The sequence below is a fragment of the Pristis pectinata genome, chromosome 11 (genome assembly GCF_009764475.1).
Source record: "Pristis pectinata isolate sPriPec2 chromosome 11, sPriPec2.1.pri, whole genome shotgun sequence".
NCBI lineage: Eukaryota > Metazoa > Chordata > Chondrichthyes > Rhinopristiformes > Pristidae > Pristis > Pristis pectinata.
In genome coordinates, this window is record NC_067415.1 from 17,050,013 (window position 1) to 17,073,490 (window position 23,478).

General features: G+C 43.0%; 1 protein-coding gene across 1 annotated transcript in view; it reads right to left on the minus strand.

Annotated features, from left to right (window-relative positions):
* LOC127576265 (uncharacterized) overlaps positions 1–21,053 on the minus strand; it is a 58,935-nt gene extending 37,882 nt beyond the window's left edge. The window contains exon 1 of the mRNA XM_052026753.1: positions 21,034–21,053. The gene's annotated coding sequence lies outside the window, so the exon portion shown is untranslated. The remainder of the gene's footprint in view (positions 1–21,033) is intronic.
* Between the last annotated feature and the right edge of the window lie 2,425 nt (positions 21,054–23,478).

Genomic DNA, 23,478 nt, shown 5'->3' on the forward strand with positions numbered 1-23,478 from the left:
GGTGTATAAAATCATGAGGGGTATAGATAGGGTGAACACACACACACAGTCTTTTTCCCCAGGGAAGGGGAATTAAAAACTAGAGGGCATAGGCTTAAGGCGAAGGATGAAAAATTTAAAAAGGGACCCGAGGGGCAACTTCTTCATGCAGAGGGTGGTGTGTAAGTGGAACGAGCTGCCAGAGAAATTGGTTGAGGCAGGTACAATGATAACATTTAAAAGACATTTGGATAAGTACATGGATAAGGAGAGGTTTAGAGGGATATGGGCCAAATGGGGGCAAATGGGACTAACTTGATGGGCACCATGGTCGGCATGTACAAGTTGGGCCAAAGGGCTCGTTTCCATGCTGTATTACTCTATGACTCTATTATCTATACCCATTTGCGCTCAGGTGCTGGGCTGAGGGAAATCATGGGAGGGGGTGTAGCAAGGAATGATAAGGGTGGAACCTTTTAAATTACCACAGTGTACGATTTAACATATAACAACAGGCAAGGAATTTTAGGATATTGACCCACAACCATGAATACAAATCCAGGAAGTGGCTTTATGTTTTATAGAATCGTAAGCTTAAAAACAAAAGCTGAGACGTATTCCCCTTTTCTCCCTCAGTCTGTGTAAGGAGAACCTAGTGAGAGTAGGAAAGCACTACAGAAATTATTGATTTGATGCCCTGTCCTACCACTTCTTGCTGAGGTACACCAAAGGACAAATATTAAACCCAGCATTTTAGTAGAAAATTAAACAATAGCCAGCCCAAAATTAATATCAAATCAAATTACAGCTAACTGTCAGAACTGTAAAGAGTTATGTAGATGAGAAATTTTACAACAGTTAATCAGTCAGGCTGCTTCACACTCCATCTAATTTTCTCTTCCATCAAAATCGATTGGAATGGAAATTGTACAGGATAAAGAAAACAGGTCATCAATTCACTGTGGTACCTAGGGGCAATAAATTAGGGCTTCTACTCCCCAGGCCTCAAGTGGAGGCTACAGAAACACAAAACATTGTTCCAACTGGGTCTTTAATAATCAGCCTTCTATCTGGTGAAAATAGTAATTGGCAAAATGTTAACTCGTTTACTTTTGCAAATATTGAAAAGGACCTTCAGTTCTCTCAAAGCAGTAGAGTGACTGTCTGGATCACAAGTATAGATGTGTGTATGTAATATATACAATTAGAGACAGAACTCATTAAACAGTAACAGATGAAATAAGGAAAACAAATCTCCCAAGTTCAGAGGTCATCCAAGTGTGATTAGGTGCTAAAACAAACCACCTTCTCATTAGCCAAATTTACTTAGATGCAATTCAATTAGTTTAAGCTTCCACAAGGAGCACAATCATTATCAAATGTATTAATTTACTGTTAATCAGCTTCTGCAAGCCCCAAGGGACTTTAAAAAGATGGTGCTTTTTGTCTAAATGGTACACCTGTTAATTGTGGTACTTAAAATTAACTTGGGCATTAATTATCCAGCCTTCTCCCAATATATATGGAAGGATCCTATTATCGCTCCTCTTGGAATTGTAGGCAAATCCTATAGTGTTACGGACTCAGTGAAAGTCCCTTTAAGATAGAGAGTGTGTGTATGTGTGTGTGTGTGGGGCGTGCTTACGTCAATAGAAGATAAAGGACATAATGACGTAGAAGAAGAAGAAGAAGAGAGAGAGAAGGGAGAGAGACACCAGCCTGCTTGTTTTCTCTATCGATGGATGAGAAACAATAACTGTGTTTGCCACTGAAATCCATGTATGGAAGTTGGAAGTAATCCGGTGGAGTTCACTTTGTTGCTGACCTGTAGAAGGAAACAGGTATTTGTGTGTGGACGACCACGATTCGGATGCTTTTCGGGGTGAGGGAGTCACTACCGAGTAAACACTGAAGTGTCGTCTGGGTTCCATCGTGGAACATTGGGATTTCGTATTTACTCTCTATGTTTCTCTACATCTATGTCTTATCTTAAGACAACGGTGGTTGTTGAAGAAGCCCTTGCTCATGTTTCACCTTATGGCTTGCGGAACTGAACTGGGAGTTTTGGACTTTGTCACACACACACACACACACACACACACAAAGAGTTTAGTTTTGGGGTTAACGTTCAAGGTTTAACATTTTTGAATTCTAACATACTAACATTTTTACTTTTATTTTTCATATTATCATAAGTAGTGATTAATAAAATAGTTTTTAACACTGAATCATACTCAGTGTGTTTCTTTTGTTGCTGGTTCGTGACAATAGCTATACTGCACCCTGACCTGAGGCTTATAAGTTGTTGGGTTGGACTGGCAAGGATCCTCCCTGGAGACACGAAAGCTGTAATGGCTGTTTTCTGAAGCTTTGAAAGCATCAGATGGCAGAGTTGGGCTTTAATCTGAAAATACATGTTGCCAGGTAGGCAGGAGCTCCAAAGATACCAATGACTGACTGCAATATGTGCAACAACGTGTTCAGAACTTCGCCAGTGCTGCAGTGTGGAAGTACAGAACACACCAAGTTCAGATGCAGGCACAGGTGCATCTGACCTCTCAATACACCTAAACTCAACACCAAATCCAGGAGCACTCCATAACACACTAAGCTGAGGGGCTAATAGTTGGTGTATCTGGGGCAACCCTGTCCATCTGATCTTCACCAAAAATTCAGAAAAGTTTTCTGCTTATTTTTGTATCCAAGTAGAATTGCATTTTAATCAAATTACAGTATAATGCATTTTAAATAAATTTGTTACATTTCCCCACCCCCAATAATTTTTGTTTTGTTTTACTTAAATCAGTTTTGTCCATTTTCAGATGCCTCTTACAAAATTACCAGAGCCATTCAAAAAAAGTGAACCAGGCCTGTGGCACACCAGTTGTCAAAGGCCAGCAGGATAATGCTGGGGACAGGGCCGCAGGATGTGACATGGAGAGCCATGGTCACCATCCTTTCATTGAACAGAGACTTCAGGTCACTGGGAGCAGCTTGACCATCAAAGAAAAAATGCAGCTGCAGGGCTTGAACAAGAAAGATCAAGTGTGACCCAAATCACCAAAGCATAGAAGGTTACAGACTAAATGTGGGTAAATGGAATGAGTATAGTTAAGTACTACGGTAGGCATGGACATGGTGGGCTGAAGGGCCTGTTTCTGTACTGTACGACTCAAATGATTTTATGATACATATTTTAGGAGTTGTTGGTATGGCAGTCTTCTCATTACATTAAAGTAACTGGTGTCTACACTACCATCTCACCTTCACCTCAGGCGTTGGACATAGGAGGTATCAGCATGCCAGGACTAGAAAGAAAAGAAAGAAAGACAAAGGAGAGGGGTGGGGATTGTTGTTGTGTTGGAAAGTTGGTGGTATGATGCCACTAGTGCAGGCTGAGTGATTAGACACCAGGGATGATGGCAGAGTAGGGGTAGGTGGGGAAGTGGTTTTAAGTTCTGATGAAGGGCCTCAGATCCAAAATGTTAACTCTGCTTCTCTTTCCACAGATGCTGCTTGACCTCCTGACTATTCCCAGTGCTTTATTTTTATTTGACATTTCCAACCTCTGCAGATTTATTTTTTGTTTGATTGGGTTCAATTGAGTGATTGAAAAATTGGCAATTGGGGATGGAGGGGAAAAATGGGCTTTGGGTTGGCAGATCATTGGAAGCAGTAGTTGGAGAGGATATCAGGTGAAGGTCACACCTAGGGCAGGATAGGAATCTCTACTGGTGGTGGTAGGGGGCAAGCAAATCCTGAGGTGGGATTGGGGAAGAAGTCTCCTACACTAAGACCTGCTTACACGATTTCTCTTCAAGTGACACGGAAGCAGGCTTCACTAGTTTGTACATACGTGGTCTGCACAAACCACAAGCCACATGTGCATGAAAGTAAGTCACTGTGCTCTGTGTGGCATTGGATGTCACTGTGCCTATCTGGGCTTCTCCATGCATTCGCATGTCAGATGCACAGAGGATCAAGGAGGAAAACAGAAGAAGTTGTACAACTCACAATGTCCCTGATTCTCATTTCCAATTGAGTTTGAATTTTCACTGAAATTCAACGATGAACTCACAAATACATAGTACTGTCCAATCTCTGGACATGCCATCTCATTTGGCCAGTGTTCCAAACATTTGCTTCCTGTAATGTGCCAGTGGACATTGGAGCATCAACACACTGCCTTAAAGCACAAGTGTCTAGATATTAGATTAGGTGAACAAAACGTGGTTGCATTTAGTGCTAATGCCAAATTGAGAGCCTCACAAAAAAAACTATGCGTATCACCATATCCTAAAACAGCATTAAGGTAATTTCTTCTTCTTAGACAGTACCTTAAGGTCAAGGAAGATTTACTTCCGCCCAGTTTCGTGGGTTTTGAGGTGGCTAATGAGGCCATTGCAAGCACCATAGACCCTTCCACAGATGGGGCGGGCTGCAGTGGACAAGGCAGGAAGGTGGGTAGTTTGTGAGGTCCTTCTGCTGTTTACGGTGGGCATCTGTGTTCCTGGTGCATGGCCTTCATGTTTTCAGTGCCAACTAACTACTCCTTCTCCATCTTGAATAGTCATGTGCCAGAGATTCCCAGGACAACAGGAATGTTGCATTGCTTCAAGGAAACTCAGCACATTCATGAATTTTTTCTTATGTCTATGAAGGTGAAGTATGAAAATGTGAATGGTCTCGGACTTGAAATGTCCATCTATGTCTACAGGTGGTTCCCGACCAGCTGAGTGTTTCCAACATTTGCTGCTTTTATTTCAGATTTCTAGCATCTACAGTTTTTTTTGTTTTAAATTCCTTTTTCCTCAGCCTGGCTGGTAATCTTTTCCCATGACAGAGCTTGGAATAGCTTGTCTGATTTGGGAGTCTGGTGTCAGGCATGCAAACAATGTCATTTACACCCAGAAACCAGAACATGTGTCGCTTCCAATGGGATCTCACCTAATTTCAAGCATCCCTTAACATCTTGCTGGGCAGCAGCCAGAAAAAAACGGCAGCCCTCAAAAGACACCCTCTACATAGCAGCAGTACACATTTTAGCACCCACAGAAGATACTGAACGTGAAAGGGAAAGGCAGGCAGCTCTACATCCATTCAAGGAGAAATGCATTCCTGGTCCCCATAACTATTGATAGATATCGTAGTATTGGAGGCAATCCAAAAATGATTAACTCAGCTAACTCCTAGGACGACAGAATCATCCTATCAACAGAGGCTAAAAAAGTTTGGGTATGTACTTTTTGGGGTTTAAGAATAAAGAGGGGTGACCTTATTGAGACATTAGGGATCCTGACAGGACACAACAGGGTAGATGTTGAGACTTTTTCCACAAGTGGGAAAGTTTCAAACAAGGGAACATAGTCACAAGATAAGGGGCTGATCATTTGAAACCAAGGTATATAGAAATCCCTGGATTTCTCCACCTTAGAGTTGTGGAGGCTAGATCTATTTAAGATAGAATTAGATTTTTGAAAGATGGGGGAATTGAGGGTTATGAGGAACTGGCACAGAAGAGGTGTTGATGCCAGTATAGGTCAGCCATGATTACATTGAATGGCAGGGTAATTGGTTTATTATTGTCACATGTACTGAGGCACAGTGAAAAACTTTCTTTTGCCTGCCATCCATACAGATAATTAAACAATAGTACACTGAGGTAGTACAAAGGAAAAGCAAAAACAGAATGCAGAATATAGTGTTACAGTTACAGAGAAAGTACAGTGCAGGCAGACCACAAGGTGCAAGGCCATGACGAGATAGATGGCAAGGTCAAGAATCCATCTTATTGTACAAGAGGTCCTTTCAATAGTTTTATAACAGCGGGAAAGAAGCTGTCCTTGAGCCTGGTGGTCAGGCTTGAGAGGCCAATGACCACCAGGTCCCATCTTGCTCCCATTTTCTGTTCTTGTGATCAGTGAGACACTTGCAAGAAGAAAGATCCTGTGCATCAGATGGGTAAGGAGACCAACCAGGCCCTTCCCGAGAAGAAATGGTCTCCTGGAGTGAGGCTCCTCACATAATGGAGTGACACTGAAAGAAGTTTAAATTTTCCTCACAAGGTGATCTGCTTATACCCGCAGAGTGGAGATCCTCACATGAAATATTTTAAATCTGTTGGCCTGACTTCTTTCAAGGTGCATTAAAAAGAAAGAGATGTTGTAGAAAGTAATTGATGCAAATGGAGCTGTGATCGATTCATTCATGTTTTACAATCAATGCAGGTGAACCCATACAGCAGGATACAAGGGAATTTTATACATTATCCAACCTCTCTTGGCTAATTATTGGTGCATTACACGAGTTGCAAGGATTACTTGGTTTGCATTGGAAAATGTTATTTTGCAGGCCTCTGAGGTAAACAGTCTCCTTATTGGGGACTCCTTTATACCTCATGCGGCCAACGATCGCATCTGCCACAGACAAGATCACAAGACAAGGTAGCAGAAGCAGGCCATTCGGCCCATCGAGTCTGCTCCAAGGAAAGGGAAATAGAAATGAGAAATGGGGAATGGGGGAAGAAGAAAAAAAAACTATTCTAATCCCAATTACCGGCCTTATCCCCATATCCCTTGATATCCTGACTATTTAGATATCTATCTATCTCCTCCTTGAACGCCCCCACTGATCTGGCTTCCACTGCTGTACGTGGCAAGGAGTTCCACAAATTCACCACCCTCTGGCTAAAGAAATTTTTCCTCATCTCTGTTTTGAAACTGTACCCTCTAATTCTAAGATTGTGCCCTCTGGTCCTGGACTCACCCACCAAGGGAAACAGCCGAGCCACATGTACTCTGTCCTTTCCTCTCAATATTTGACTGTGGATGCTGAGCAGGGACGTCCCCCTTGTATTCATTTCCCTCCTGCGCTTTTGCTGCTGTTGCTCTCCAGACTCCACCCATGGCCCTCAGGCTCTGGGTCCCCTTGCTGCTCTTCCCCTGGCACCAGCTGCCGTCATCTCCTTGCAAGATCGTGCAGCATCTGCAGTGAAGTCTCCACATCTGCTTGGTGTGTACCGCAGACTAACTACAAACTGATGCAGACAAAGAAAAAACCCTCATCTTGGTGAGACCAACAGCCTTTCCTGCTCATATCCTGGTACCTGCTTGGTTCTCATTGTATCTACACTTAGCTACTGTATAGAGAATTAAGACGTAGAACACAGGAGCAGCTCTTTGGCACACTGTGCCAACCATCAAACACCCACTTACACTCAGAGACTGCAGATGCAGGAATGTGGAGCAACAAACAATCTGCTTGTTTGTTACTCCACATCCCAGCATCTGCTGTCTCTTGTGTCTCCATTATACTATTCCACTGTGAAGTCTCTTCAAGGCGTGCTGACTTTGAAGAAGTTTTCCTCCAACTGGCAGGATTTTGACCCAAATGTCAGCATTTCCTTCCCACCCACCCACCCCCACCAAGATGTTGCTCGACCCACTGAGTTCTCCCGCAGTTTTTTTTTTGCTACCCATTTACACTACCCCTGTTTTAGTTCTCCCCAGATTCCACCACTCACTTACAAGCTATGGGCAAATTACAGTGGCTAATTAACCTACCAATCTGTATTTTTTTTTGAAACATGGGAGAAAATTGAGCACCCAGAGGAAACCCACACAGTCACAGGGAGAAGATGAAAACTCCACACAGACAGTGGCAGAGGTCAGGATTGAACCCTGGTCGCTGGAGCTCCGAGGCAGCATCTCTATAAACTGCGCCCCTGTTGCCCCAAGTTGAAGAGCCCACTGATGTGAACAACCAGGGAAGTAGAACTGGTGAAAGAAACAAGGTCAGGCAAGGAGCCTTTATTTATGCAGCACTTTGGTTGAAATAATAATATTGAAATACCAGAGGAAAAACAAATTGCAGTTTTTTGGCCAGCGGGTGGGATTAAATCAATAGTTGGGCAGGCACAGTAGTGCTGTGGTTAACATAATGCTTTACAGCACCAGTGACCCGGGTTCAATTCCGGCCGCTATCTGTAAGGAGTTTGTACGTTCTCCCCGTGTCTGCATGGGTTTCCTCCGGGTGCTCTGGTTTCCTCCCACATTCCAAAGACATACAGGTTAGGAAGTTGTGGGCATGCTATGTTGGCACCAGAAGCGTGGCGACACTTGCGGACTGCCCCCAGAACACTATGCAAAAGGTGCATTTCACTGTGTGTTTCAATGTACATGTGACTAATAAAGATAGTTATAAATACCCTATGATTCAATAAAGTCCTCCAAGGAAAAAACCTGCAAGCCTTATCTGGTCTGGTCTGGTCTGGTCTATATGCATCTCCAAACCCACCAATCTGGTTGACTCTTAACTAGCTTTGAAATGACCCAGCAAGTTCAGGGAGCCCGTCCCTTGGCTGTGCCCTTTCAAGGTGCTGCCACAGGCAGGATGGGAGGAATATATGACAGGAAGAGCTTCAACCACTCTCTCAAGCCAGGACTGCTCTCCAGCTTACATCAACTCTTTGTCATTGGATTTTGTAAGCAGCTACAGCACCTGAAAAGCCAGAAAAGCCACTGCTTCCTCATTCAAGTCAGGTGGATGAGATCATTTCTGCACAAATAGGATGCTTGGGTGCCCTCCCTGAGGCAACAGTGGGCAGCTAATTAGGAGGTAGGGCAGAGATCTGCTGCAGTGGTTGGAAAGATTCCATGACAAAGAAATTGTGTTAATGGGAGTTCCAAGCAAGTGGGAGTGGCTGAAGGTCTTCCTGCAGAATGACACACGTTCAACTCTTCTTGCCTATGCCAGTGCCTTGAAAGGTTTAATCCCACTCCCTTGCAATTTCTTCCTTCAATGTTCTCACATTGAACATTGAGACTATGCCAACCACCCTGCAGAGAGTGCACAGCAATGTGGCATTAAAAGAGAAGGCTCCTCATTTTACCTCTGGTTCTTCTGCCAATTACTATAAATTCATGTCTTCTTGTTACTGACCGTTCTGCCCTTATTCATGTTTTGGACATTGCTATTAAACCTCCTTAGCTGCATCTTCAAGCTGCATTACATTATCAATGCTACTGCAAGCTATTGCTATTATAACTGTCTAGCAGTCTTCCAAAGTTGACGTTAATAGTTTGGGTCTACTATTAGATTGATGTTAAATATTAGTAGTTGCTTGCTGCCAATCACTGGAGTTCAATCCCTGAAAGCATTAAGCTGTTGCATAGATCCACAAATTTGGGGAATTCTCTCTGCACAATGTCTGGCAAGTACATATGAGAAAAACCGTCAACTAAAAATCTTTAATTAAACACTTTAAATTAGTCTTTTAGAAAGAATTATTACACTTGGCTCTCCTTTATAATGTAAATTATTGCTTGGGTTTTGGAGTTCTCATGTTTGAAACTAACCTGATGTGGATGGTAAGTGATGACGGTATCAACTATAGTAGGCACCTACTAATGCAATGACTTGTGCTTTTTGTACTCTTTAAGGTGAACGAATTGAGTCAAAAAAGAAGAAACATCGTAAGAATCAAATTTTTGTAACTGCCTGAAGACTAGTTTCTTTCTCCCAACTAATATTTTGTTCCATCAAGTGTGTTTGCTTTTGGGAATTTGAAAAGAAATGGCTGGAAGATGGTGATGGGGACATCTTTAAATATAAATTTCAATTTCTGCCCAGGGCAAGTCTACCAGTGCAACAAGAAGCACAATATTTCATCGTGCCTCAACCTATCTGCAGCCTTTCCAAAGGCTGCATCTTATGGTTAGGCTAGCATAGTGGTAGAGTAATGGGGGCAGCACGGTAGTGTAGCGGTTAGCGTAACACTATTACAGCGCCAGCGACCCCGCTTCAATTTCCACTGCTGTCTGTAAGGAGTTTGCACGTTCTCACTGTGTCTGAGAGAGTTTCCTCCGGGTGCTCCAGTTTCCTCCCACATTCCAAAGACATACAGGTTAGGAGTTGTGGGCTATGTTGGCGCCAGATGAGCGGCGACACTTGCGGGCTGCCCCCAGCACATTTTCAGTAACGCAAAAAGACGCATTTCAATGTACATGTGACAAATAAAATAAATATCTTATCATTTTCCAGAGGACTGAACTACTGGCCCAGAGACACAAGTGTGCAACTTCACCATGGCAGCCAGGGAACTTAAACAAGTTAGCAAAAGTAATACCAGATATTTGCAAATACCCACCTAGTTCAATTATAGTTCAAAATACTATAGTTCAGTATAGTATTTTGTAATTATTAGTAGTTATTATTATTGTATTATTATAGTATTTTGTACTCAGTAAAAAACCTAGTTCAAAATACCCACCAAGTCTCCTTTCCTTCACCTGTCAACTTTATCTGGTCTGGTCTATATGTATATCCAGGCCCATCAATGCGGCTAACTCTCAACTACCCTTTGAAATGGTCCAGCAAGCTATTCAGTTCAGGGGAAATAAGGGCCATTGCCTGTGACAACCATAATATGTGATCAATAGATAAATAAGATCGCATCATCTTTTAAAGTGGCTTTGTTTTTCCAAAAGGACAACCAAACTTGTCAACCTAGCAAAGGGGCTCCCCACACTCGAGTTTCATTAGAATCTCCCCTTCAACATCTAGTCCTTGGTAACAACATTCACTGATGTACATTTCATGATGAAACTCAGTCAACTTCTCTGCACCTTTCTCGGTTTTATCAAACTACTTCAAATCCAATTTTGGATGAATTACCATTTCTTCTAAGTGAACCTCAGGACAGCCATCAGCTTTGGTTACATCAGAGAGGTTCACTCCATCTCCAGCCTTCCAACAGCTTAGGAGCATTCTCACCCGAGTCAGATAATTGTGGTTTCTAGTCCCACTTCAGAGACTTGAGCACGAAAGTCTAGGTTGACACAGTACTAAGTACAGCACTTCTGGAGTGAGTGTCACATGAGATGTTGACAGAAGGCCAGAATCTCACCACCCTGATCAATAATTATCTCTCACTTAATACTAATAAAACTGGTTCAGATCCTCATCAAGTCATTGTGTGCAGGATCTTGCTGTGCACAAATTAACAGCTGCACTTTCTATCTGTTGCACTTCAAGAGAACTTAATTTGTTGGAAAAGGGATTGGAATAATCGGAAGGCACACTCCCCACCTCCCTCCCTTGATTCCATGTTCCACTTTCCTCTCCTATCAGATTCCATCATCTTCAGCCCTTTGTCACTTCTGCCTATCACCTCCCAGCTTCTGAAGCCATTCCCAATCTCCCATCCCCCATCTGCCCATCACCACCTTCCCCTCCTCACCTGGATCCACCTATCACCCGCCAGCTCTTGCTCCACCCCGTCCCTCCATTTTATACTGGCTATCTCCCCTCTTTCTTTCAGTCCAGATGAAGGGTCTTGACCTAAAACGTCGAATATCCATTCTCCTCCATAGATGCTGCCTGACCCACTGATTTCCTCCAGCATTTTGTGAGTTGGCATATCTGAGGTCTGGAAGTAATTTTCTTTCTATTGCTCACAACTCTATCCTATTAAACTTTAATCTGAAGTACCAAGTACGCTTTCTAGCCCATGTCTACCTCTATAACACTATCCATTGGAGCTCTGAACTCAATGCATCCATTGCTGGAACCTACTCGTATTGTTGTTACCTCCATACTCAAGTACTTGTGTAGCAGTCCCTATTACAGCGCCAGCAACCCGGGTTCAATTCCCGCCGCTGTCTGTAAGGAGTTTGTACGTTCTCCCAGTGTCTGCGTGCGTTTCCTCCGGGTGCTCCGGTTTCCTCCCACATTCCAAAGACGTACAGGTTAGGAAGATATGGGCATGCCATGTTGGCACCAGAAGCGTGGCAACACTTGCGGGCTGCCCCCAGAACACTCTACACAAAAGATGCATTTCACTGTGTGTTTCGATGTACGTGTGACTATAAAGATATCTTATCTTCTATTTTACTCTCCATAAATCCCAATGCATCCACTGCACCGTCACTGCCATGTTAGCCATTGTTCTGTTCACCTATCAGCCCCAGCCTCAGGATCCTATAGTTGTGCCTTCTGGATACTGGGACCATCAGCGTGTTTCAGTCCCCCCACAGCACATCACTTCCCCATCTCTGTGACCACCCCCGGCCACGCATCCCTCCATCGGTCACTTCCTTTGACCTTGCTTCACACCCCCTTCCTCATTCACACAAATGGAAACTTTTCAGAAATTTGGATGCTACATTTTTCAATTGCCTCTCTAAATCACTCCAGTCCTTCACCTCCTTAAACTTCTCTGGTCAATATTTTGCTGAACCGTCTTAAAATTATTTTAGCCTAAATGTTCAAATTCCCTTGCACATCAGTGAAGTGCCTTTCTTTGGTAAAGCTATCCTTGTAGATAGCTCAATCTTCAACTAGTCCATCCAGAGTCATTTAGCACATGCAACAGCCCAGCATCAGATAATGCTGAGTGGATCTCCTGTGCCACTAACTTTGCCTCTGTTAATGCAAGTCATGTGCTTCAGCTACAAATGAATAATACAGTGCCATCATATGGATTCCCAGAGCAGCATGGAAGCATGATGGCAGATTCTAACATTAGGAATGCAGATATACAAAAACCTAGCATGGCCTATCCTACAACATTATAACAGCAGTTTTGTTGCACCATTCAATAAGGCGACCCACCTTTATCATCTCAAGGGCCATTAAGACTGACCCATTAAATGTTAGCTTTGAAAAAAGTAAAGTTTTATCATAATGTTGTCGGCACCAAGACCACTAGACTTGAATGGCACAATTTGTGAGGGTGATTTCCAGTGCTAGAGTGTAAAGATTATTTAGAACACAAAAGATCAAAAGCATATATATCTGTCCATTTAGTCTGCAGAAACCAGCAGGAAGGCATCTCATTTACTGAGGTCATCAATTTTTGTAATCGTGTTAACAACTTACTAGATTTTACTAAGTTTTCTTTCAAGGTAAATGACATTGCTTTACATAGTTAACTACTGCCAGTCCACGGTTCAACAAATTGGTGCCGTTTCATTCCTGATAAACAACTAGGAACTTGCAAACAAGTCACTGGAATTAATGCACATCACTTCAAAGATTCCCCTCATCAATTAAACAATTCCTTTCCTACATCATCGGCACTTGCCCAAGCCCAATGGGACCAAACTATGTGTGTCATGTTCCGGTTGACTCAGCTTTGATAAAGATTACAAGTCCTCTGGTTAAGGTTGGATCAGCCATTCATAAAAAATTTAGAACAGAATTACTGCCGTTTGACTTTGTCACTAGGAACTGCGTCCAGGGCAGGATTCTTCATACACTGGTGAACTGAGAGGGAACACAAAAAAGGAACCAAGACAGGAAGGCAGCCCTGAATCAGTTAAACATGTGGTGAAATTGGCCCAGGAACGGGAACCCTCAAGGGCAGTGCCCACAGTGACAACCCCTGAACCAGAACAGCAGGCTTTCAGTCGACCCAACCGAAACTGTTGGGACACAACCACGTTGGTAGAGCCATAGAGTCTGGAATGGATCAGCCTGGATCTTCCAGATATCTCCAGCTGCTCATGCCATGCCTGCTGATACTTACTAACAGCTGTGTTACAAAGGACTGAAAACAATAAACATTAGAACTGCTGGATAACAAATCATATGAAACTATTCCCAGGATACCCACAGAGTACAGCTAATCAGCAGTTTTTATTGCATCCTCTTATCATCAGCCTTGTATGTTGAGAGACATTTTTTTTTAAAAATCAGTGTTTATAAATATGCAGTTATGGCAACCCATGTTGTTTTACCTGAATATTCCCAAGATGACTCAAGGGAGGTGTGGACCCATACGCCCACTGGTTTGCTTCAATAATGCAATACCAAATGTCTGAAATTCCCCAGCAGTGAATTTACAGCACAGAAGGAGGTCATTTAACCCACTGCATCCATGCCAGCCAAAAAATAAACCATATTAATCCAACTTTCCAGCTCTTAGTACCTAGCTCTGCAAATTACCCGAGGTCAATGAGTTCTCCACCTTCACCAATACATCCAAGAAGATCACTGGCCTTTTTTCCTAACCAGTTTACATTAACCAGAATACTGATTGCCATTTCATTCAAGCTTAGAATGTTACCATACACCACACTGCCTTTCGGCCCAACAAGTCAATGCCAGCTCCCAAAGCAAGCCCATTTCCCACTATTCTCTCCACATTGCCATCAATTCCACCCAAATTCTACCACTCACCTGCACACTATGGGCAATTTACAGGGGTTAGTTAACCTAGCAACCTGCATAGCTTTAGGACATGGGAGGAAACTGGTGCACCCCAGAGGTAACCATTGCAGTCACAGGGAGAATATGCAAACCCATACAGACAGCACCAGAGGTGAATACAAGAATGTTTAAAAGAATCTTGTGCACGGTCATGGTTAAACCTGCACATCAACCAAAACAATATAAATGATTGAAAATACCACCATACTCAAAAATGTAACATTTACCCACAATCAACTTCACTTGTGCAAAAACAAAATTCACAGAAGAACAAGAAAGTTATTATGTCCTGTTAAGTCAGCACAAATCCATCCCAGTTTGCTTCTGGCCATAGGATTAATAAACCATGTCTCATAGCTTCTGACAGCTCTTCTTTACACAGACAGCAGTGATTCAAGTTTGCAGACTGTGTTCACAACTAGAATACACAGACATTGTCAATTTGTTCTTACCAGGGAAAGTATCGCTCTTCTGTTCAGATTATTCTAGACTAAATACAAACAAAAGATTTTCAGAAAGAATATCTGAGTAATTTTTAAACGTGTACTGAGCAGTCGATTGAGTTTATTGTGCAGCTCTGACGAACCACAATTCTGATGATATTGCATAATTCACGTTTTACACCCTCTGAACACCATACAAGGGGGAAAACAAAAAGGCTGTTAGAGGGAAACTTCATGCACTACAAATGATTTACACACCCAAGTTCTGACGTTTTATTCCAGTCACATTTCACTTACCTACAATCAGCTTGCAGATAGTGGTAGAATCTAGCCACGTTATCGCCTGACACAAGCTCTCGTAAAGATCCACACAAAAAGCTGGCAGCAGTGACTGCAATGTGGCTCAGCAAGGGTTTGCAAAGCAAGGACTCCTGCCTGCTTTCTGTAATTAGTAGCCAGATTAGGTTACTGCTTCCTTCAAATGAGGGAGGAAAAGCTCCAACCTTCCAGTCCAAGATGAGCTTTACAATCTTACTTTTATCTCTTCCTATAACAACCCTCCTACATTTTAAACGGGAGTAATTTTGTTGATGAATAGACCCATTAAATGCCAATCATTTGCTGAGTAAATTGCGTTCCCCTTCAACCATCGACAGAACAATTTTCTGTTGGCTCCTTTTGTTTGGGTGATGCGATGTGACTTTTGCTATCTCTATTTCCTGTTTATTTGGAAATAGTACTTGCAAGCAAATCTAATCTCCTTCTATCAGTGCTAAGGGCAACACTGTTCCCTTTCTAAAACCAAACAAGGTTGGCTTAACAGTAAGAACACAGCTTTCAAATAAATCTGCTTTCCCTATATTTTTCTGTTTTGCTGGATACACATTACAACTTGCAGTGTGCTGGGGAAAAAAAAATGAAAATCTATCGGCACCATTTATGTTTACAGCTGTAATCCTTACCACTGCACTGCTAATGGCAGCTTTTCCCGAGCTGAAACAGTGCATTTTTCACTTTATGTTATTGGAAGTGCAAAATAAAAATCAGAGGCAGGTGCAGTTCAGTCCTGAGGCACAAAAACAGAAAATGCTGAAATCATTCAAAAGGTTGGGCAGAATCTTGTGGAAAGAGAAACAGAGTTAACATTTCAGTCCTGAGACCCTTCCAACTTCCTGTTTTCAGGTGACTGAGGATGCCAATGCGGGACCTGCGTCTCTCCACAGATGGGACAGGAGGTGATTAATGACAGTTTGGGAGGTGATGCACCCATTCCTCCATTTACACTGGGCATCAGAATCAGGTTTATTATTATTGACATACTGTATGTCCTGAAATTTGTCGTTTTGCAGCAGCAGTACAGTGCAAGACATAAAAATTACTATAAGTTACAAAAATAATTAAATAGTGCAAAAGAGGGATAACATAGGGGTAGTGTTCATGGACCATTCAGAAATCTGATGGCAGAGGAGAAGAAGCTGTTCCTAAAACATTGAGTGTGGGTCTTCAGGCTCCTGTACCTCCTCCCTGATGGTAGTAACGTGATGAGGGCATGTCCCAGGTGGTGAGGGTCCTTAGTGATGGATTCCACCTCCTTGAGGCACCACCTCTTGAAGATGTCCTCTATAGCAGGGAGGGTTGTGTCTGTCCACGATGGAGCTGGCTAAGTCTACAACCCTCTGCAGCCTCTTTCAACCCTGCACATTGGAGCCTCCATACCAGGCAGTGCTGCCTCCAGTCAGAATGCTCTCCACCGTACATCTGTTCAAATTTGCAAGAGTCCTTGGTGACATGCTAAATCTCCTAAAACCCCTAATGAAGTAGAGCCACTGTTGTGCCTTCTTTGTGATTGCGTCAATGTGTTGGGTCCAAGGTATATCCCCTGAGATGTTGACGCCCAGGAACTTGAAGCTGCTCGCCCTTTCCATCACTGACCCCCCAAAGGAGGACTGGTGTGTGTTCTCCAGACTTCCCCTTCCTGAAGTCCACAATCAATTTCTTGGTCTTGCTGATGTTGAGTGCGAGGTTGTCGTTGCAACACCACTCACCCAGCTGATCTATCTCACTCCTGTACACCTCCTCATCGCCATCTGAGATTCTGCCAACAACAGTGGTGTCATTGGTGAATTTATAGATGGCATTTGAGCTGTGCCCAGCCACACAGTCACGAGTGTAGAGTAGAGTAGAGTAGAGCAGAGCAGTGGGCTAAGCACGCATCCTTGAGGTGCGCCTGCGTTGATTGTCAGTGAGGAGGAGATGTTACTACCGATCCACACTGACTGTGGTCTCCCGATAAGGAAGTTAAGCATCCAGTTGCAGAGGGAGGTACAGAGGCCCAGGTTTTGAAGCTTGTTGATTAGTACTGAGGGGATGATGGTGTTGAACGCCGAGCTGTAATCGATAAACAGCAGCCTGACGTATGTTTTGCTTTTGTCTAGGTGCTCCATCTCACTGCTCCTGACAGAGGGACTCAAGGTTCTCAATGGCAACCTAAGTGCTCCTCCTCCACTTCAAGAAGTCTTGGGGCAGGGATTCCAATGAGCCGTTGGTAATGCTAGACTTTAAAAGAGCTTTGTGAACAACTTAATTCTTTTCTACTGTCCACCTGGTCATCTCTTGCTGTGACAGACCTCAGAAGAGGTCTTCAGCTTTGGGAGTCTGGCTTGACAACGATGTAGCCTACCCGACACTTCCAAGTAAATTATGCTTCTTGGCACCTCACTAAGTTTCCACAATAGAGCTTGCCTTTCCAGAGTAGAGTCTTTTCCGACCCTGGCCTAGGATGTCAGGGTATCTCCCTCCAGGATACGAGGCAGTGTTTTATCAATGCCAGAGAAGTCCTCTGTAAGCTCACTCATTCCTTCCAGGCTTGGAGCAGGTGCACAGATGACGATGACATGCTGGTTCATTGTTAGAGTGAACCAGAAGGTCATGAGAAGTTCACTTGTCTCATGGGTCGGAGTCATGAGCTCATTCACAACAACAAAGCTCACGACGTGATTTCGGCATTCCTCTTCCAGTTTTCCCTTCCAGAGGGAGATCACATACCTGCTGCTTTGTTCTCCGAGATGGCCATCTCTTGCTCATTGGGTCTCACTCAAGGTGGTGATATCAGTGTCCAGGTTCATGGGAAAATGGGAGTGGAATGATGTTCAAGGTTGTTACTGCTAGGACTTCTCATGACACAGTCTTGATGCTCCAGGTCCTCAGCTTCATATCAAGGTGGGCTCACGCACAGATACCCTTGGCCTCTGCCCCCTCCTTGTTACCTCCCTGCTACCCACCATCCTCATGATCCCTCTCCATCCCCAAATCTCCTCTCCTTCAGTGTCCCCCATCACCGAACTACCTACAACCCTTTCCCTCTACCCTCACACCCCTTCCTGATGTGGGTTTCCTTTCTCTGGTAGTTCCCCTCCTTCCTACCATGGACTAGCAGCCCAGATCAATGGCCCAGTTAGATATTTACTTTGCCAAAGTCAGAACTGGCCAGAACCTGTGGATGTGGAGACTCTTCAAATTGGAAGGGTGAAGGTGGAAAGGGGAGAAAATTTGTCCAATTGAGTGATCAGCCACAGTGGTGAAACCCAGGACCCGCTCAGCAAAATAGGTCCACGAAAAGTCAAGTCCAGGGAGTACCTGTAATAAACTGGAAAGAGGTAGATATCTTAAGGAGTATTTGAAGAAATATAGGAGTGGTGGAAAATTGGACACCGTTTCATTATTTTTTGGCTTACGAGGAGCATTCCCCAAAACAAGGATGCGCAAAGTTTTAGAGTTACATGCTGGATCCACACGTTCTGATGAGTGAGAAGACCTCCTGATTACACAGAAATGCAAACCCTGATGTTCATAGAGTAATATTCACCTTTACTGTCTGGGCAATAGTCTGAACAACTAGACTGCTTGCTCATCATAGAAACAACCCCTCGGTTTCAATGAAAATTGCCCATGTTCAAATTTGGATTGGTAGTCTGGATAAATGTTTAAAAAACCACAAGCAGATAACTTCCACTCCACAATACGAAGTTTGCAGCCTGAATTGTCAGACCCCACATGGACAATCACAAGAGACTGCAAACGCTGAAATCTATAGGGGAAAAACAAAACCAATTGGCTCGAGGAACTCAGCAGGTTGAGCAGCATCTGTGGGAGAATTACAGGGTCCCGACCCAAAACGTTGATGATTCCTTTCCTCCCACAGGTGGTTCTCAATGCACGGAGTCCCTCCACCAGATTGTTCATTGTTAAAGAACAAAGAGATAGGTACACATTCTTCTGAAGCGGCACACTAGAAGAGGAACAGCATATTAACCACAAGTCCATGCATCACATCGCGCACACTGAAGTCCTGTGCAAGCAAGAGTGGACCATGTTACAAACTACCCACCAGTCATTTATCTCCTGCCCCAGAAGAGTCTGCTCTTCCCACATTGGCCTCATTAGACACCTCAGAGCCCTCAAAACTGGCGTGGAAGTTATCCTTGATACCAAGAGTCCGCCTAAAAAAAAAGTGATCTAGGCCACTACACTACAACAGGAAAATTCACACTACTGTACACAAAAGCTGCAAGATCCATCAGAAACAAATAGACCAGGATAGCAATGCTAAGAAAAAAGCCAACACAACACCTATACAGTACATAAAATCTGAGATCACAACAGTCATAAAAATATGCATACAAAAGTTACAAAACACCACACAAAAATTCAATACCCTCCTGTACACAGAGAAAGCCTGATGTTCATAAATTAAAAACCTGGGATACTGCATGTAAATAGCTGTTCTCCTCCTTTTCCCATTTGTAGGTATCTCCCTTCCAACACCAAATCTTTTGCCATAATTCTGCTTCCTTAAGCATTAGACCCACCTCTTTAAATTGCATTACTGGGGAACTAACTACATTTGTACATTTAATGCAAGAGGCTAGGCTGAACCAATGGATCCCACAGCCCGGACACAAGGTACAAACCACAAGACAGATTATGGAAGGAATGACCAAGATGGATGGGATGCCCTTTTCCCTGCTCCACAGATCCAATTTGGAGACTGATATTGCTGCCATCGGAAAACAGGAGATCAGAATTGCTATAGTGAGTACAGGAATGGAAACAATTGATAAAGACCTCCAAACACCAGCTAACTTTGCAGGAAAAACAAACAATTCAGTTGTTACTAGCTTTGCTATAGTGAGAAACAAAGAAAGATCTTTAAGATTAAAATCAACTTCTAAAATAATTGGGCAAGTCATAGAATCACAGAGGTATATAGCATGGAAACAGGCCCTTTGGCCCAACTTGTCCATGCCGAACAAGTTGCCTAACTGAGCTCGTCCCATTTGCGTATGTTTGGCCCATATCCCTCGAAATCTTTCCTATCCATGCAACTGTCCAAATGTCTTTTAAATGTCATTATAATACCCACCTCTTTCATTTCCTCTGGCAGCTCACTCCATACACTCACCACCTTCTGTGTGGAAAAAGTTTCCCCTCCATTTCCTTTTAATCTTTCCCCTCTCACTTCAAACCCATGCCATCTAGCTTTGGACTCCCCTACCCTGAGGAAAAGACTTTGACCCTTCACCTTACCTACACCCCTCATGATTTTATAAACCTCTATAAAGATTACCCCTCAGCTCCTTGCGCTCTAGAGAAAAAAAGTCCTAGCCTATCCAGTTTCTCTTTATAATCCAAGCCCTGTAGTCCTAGTAACATCCTCGTAATTCCATTTTTTTTTGCACCCTCTCCAGTTTAATGACATCCTGCATTGGGAATAAAAATCTGCTTATTAAAAGCAGATATAGATTTACATGGCAACAATAAAACTTCCAACTGAAATGGACAATTAACCAAGCCAACTTTTTTTTTTAAATCCATGTGTTACGTTTCATTCTGCTTTAAAGAGCATAAACTGAGAACAAACCGAAATGGTTGCCTGACATAAATTATAACAGTGAGCACTATCACTGTTAAATACACAAATTTCCAACCCCAACAGCTCACCCTCCCACTACCCCAGACCTTTTTCCACTCCCTTCCCTTCAGAGTCTTACTTACCTTTTAAGATAAACGTCCAAAATCACACTGATCAGCTGTACAAAAATCACTTCAGCCCTTCCAAAAGCTTGAATGCAAATAGTCTGACAGACCCTCCCCTAATCAAAAACTCTTTGACGAGGGGAGCAGCAAATGAAATCTCCAGACAAACCACAATGCGACCAAGTCCTGGAAGGCATGTATATTGAGCACACACAGAATGAATCACCTGCTCCCAGTGTAAAAATTAATGGAATGTTTCTCCCATCAGCCGATTTGGACTGAACGAAATAATAAGCAGCAGTGTACAGTAGGAAGTCCACATGACTATAATGTACAAATTGTAATCCTCTAACAGAAAACTCACCAGCCTCGTCTGTTCTTCCAGCTTTTAGTTATAACCTCATCTGCTATGCAGCCAGAAACATTCCATCAGGCAGCACACTCTTAACACTAGTGTCAAATAAGCAACTGTTTAAATCAACATTCTGAGTTGCAGGAGGCCACTGATGCTGCCAAAGTATTGAGGAAGCAAATCAGGAATCAACTTGGCAGCATAAAGACTTGCTGTATTCCCTCCTCTTTCTGCTGCCCCTCACCCACCCAGATTCAAAACAACATTAAACAATATACTCATCGGGAATATGTTTCATGCTGGTGTGGGTTTGGAAACACAACTGTGTGGACCACTTGAGCGTAAAAATTGGTAGCAAGATAACATCCATCAGAAAGTGCAAGCTGCAACATTTTTATTTTAAATCATTTTGGGTTATAGACAATGCCTTTTCAAAATATGGAAATGTAGCACATGAATCAGATTTAATCTGAAACAATTGAGAAAATGGTATTTGAAATACAAGACCAGTGCTGTGGGCACTGATGTTTCACAGGGTTTACATAACGTGGATTACTAATTTGCAATGTGAGAATAACCTCCTTCATGCTTATCATTTCTAGAAATGCCTTTAGTAGTTAGCTAATTAAAAGAGATGCCACCACTATGTGTACTGTGCTCAACCCATAACTTGTTACTCAATGCCTTTTTATTCCCATGTATTCAAATGATCCTCAGCAGGCTAAAGACTCATTATGCAAATTACCTGTCATCGTCTCTCAGCTTTTTCTTCCACTGCCTCCGATTTCATTCTCCTGTTTCCCAATGCCTGTGTTAAACCTCCCACCTGCTCTACGCTGTCATATGCAATTGCCAGCCACCTTATTACAGCAAGAGTGACAGAAACACATCCAAGATGTGGAGTAATTTCTCCCTTACTACCGGTGGTCCCCTTTACCAATTACACAATGTCTAAATTCCATGAATGAATAGATTTGATGAGGAATTTCTGATCAATATTTACAACCTGGAAAATACACGCGTCACTGCATGCAAGTCTTTTCTCTGCATTTAGTTCTTGCAAAGAATTTAAGGCCAGAATTTAAACAAATGCAATTGTACAGTAGCAGATGTAGGCCAAGGTTAAATGGGGACAAACCACATCCAAAATGCTACAGGGTGAACACAGCAAGCTATAGCAATCTTTTGTGTCATGTTTGTAATATCAGAAGCATCAATACCACAGTCACAATGCACAATGTCTAAAATGCACATTACTGCAACCCCCTGCATTAAAGAAAGCCAAACATAAAACCTGCTAGGATTTCTGCTTCTATCACCTTCCCACTGACCCAAGGTGGGAATGCAAGTGCATAAAAGCCAGGATTGAGCTGGGACCCTCAAATAATACGAAAGCCTACTTAAACTGAGCATAAAGACTTTTGATTAAAGAATGAAAGAGTGAATTTGCATTTACATAGCACCTTTGGTGACTGCAGCTTGTTACTAAATAGGTAATGAAGTAATTCTGAGGTACAAGTACAGTCACTGTTGTAATGTTGAGCACCGATGTTTCACAGGGCTCGCAGAGTTTAACAGGTTATTTAAAAGACAGCTCTCACATCAGCAGAACTCTCCCTCAGCCTGAGCAAGTGCTGAAGTAATTGGTGGGGGCTTAAACCCACAAGTCAGATTCAGCAGTGTGTTCGTGTTGCCACTGAGGAGGATACTTCTGGGGATAGAAAAAATATGCAATGCTGGAAAAATTTTTCTGCAAATAAATTTACAAGCATTTTTTTTAAATATAGAAAATTATTTCCAGAGTGAAGCATAGTACAACTTCTTGCAGGATTTCTTACCTATTTACTACAACATAGGAGGCCATTCAGCCCATATAGTCCATGCTTTCTCCCTGCAGAATAATCCCATCAGTCCCATTCTTTGTCTCAATATTCCCCTGGTGCCCTTCAACTTACTCGCTCACACAACTTGCCTTGGTTTTTGATTGAGACTTGCCTACACCAGGGATAATTTAGGAGCAGCCAATTAACCTGTACATCTTTGGGACATGGGAGGAAACCAGGGCACCCAGAGGAAACCCCGAGCAGTCACAGGGAGAAAGTGCAAATTTCACACACACACTAACACCAGCGCCAGGACCGAACCCTGATTACTTCGCTGTGGAAATTTGACCATGCACAAATCATTCTTACTTCAGATGAGTTCCATGTTACCAGCACCCTCATTCCCTGGTCACTCCCCAAATGGCCTGAGAGTGACCACTGTCTTCACACCACAACACTGGATTGGGACCCGACCCACAACACATCCACCCCATCAATTCCCAGCTGTGATCCTCAACCCAAAGTGATCTCCCCCATTCCCCAACCTGACTTCAGCACAAGCATCGGTCATTCTTCCCCACCCCTGAACTCTGTACAAGGCCAGATAATTCCTTTCACTCCTGACTACAACAGA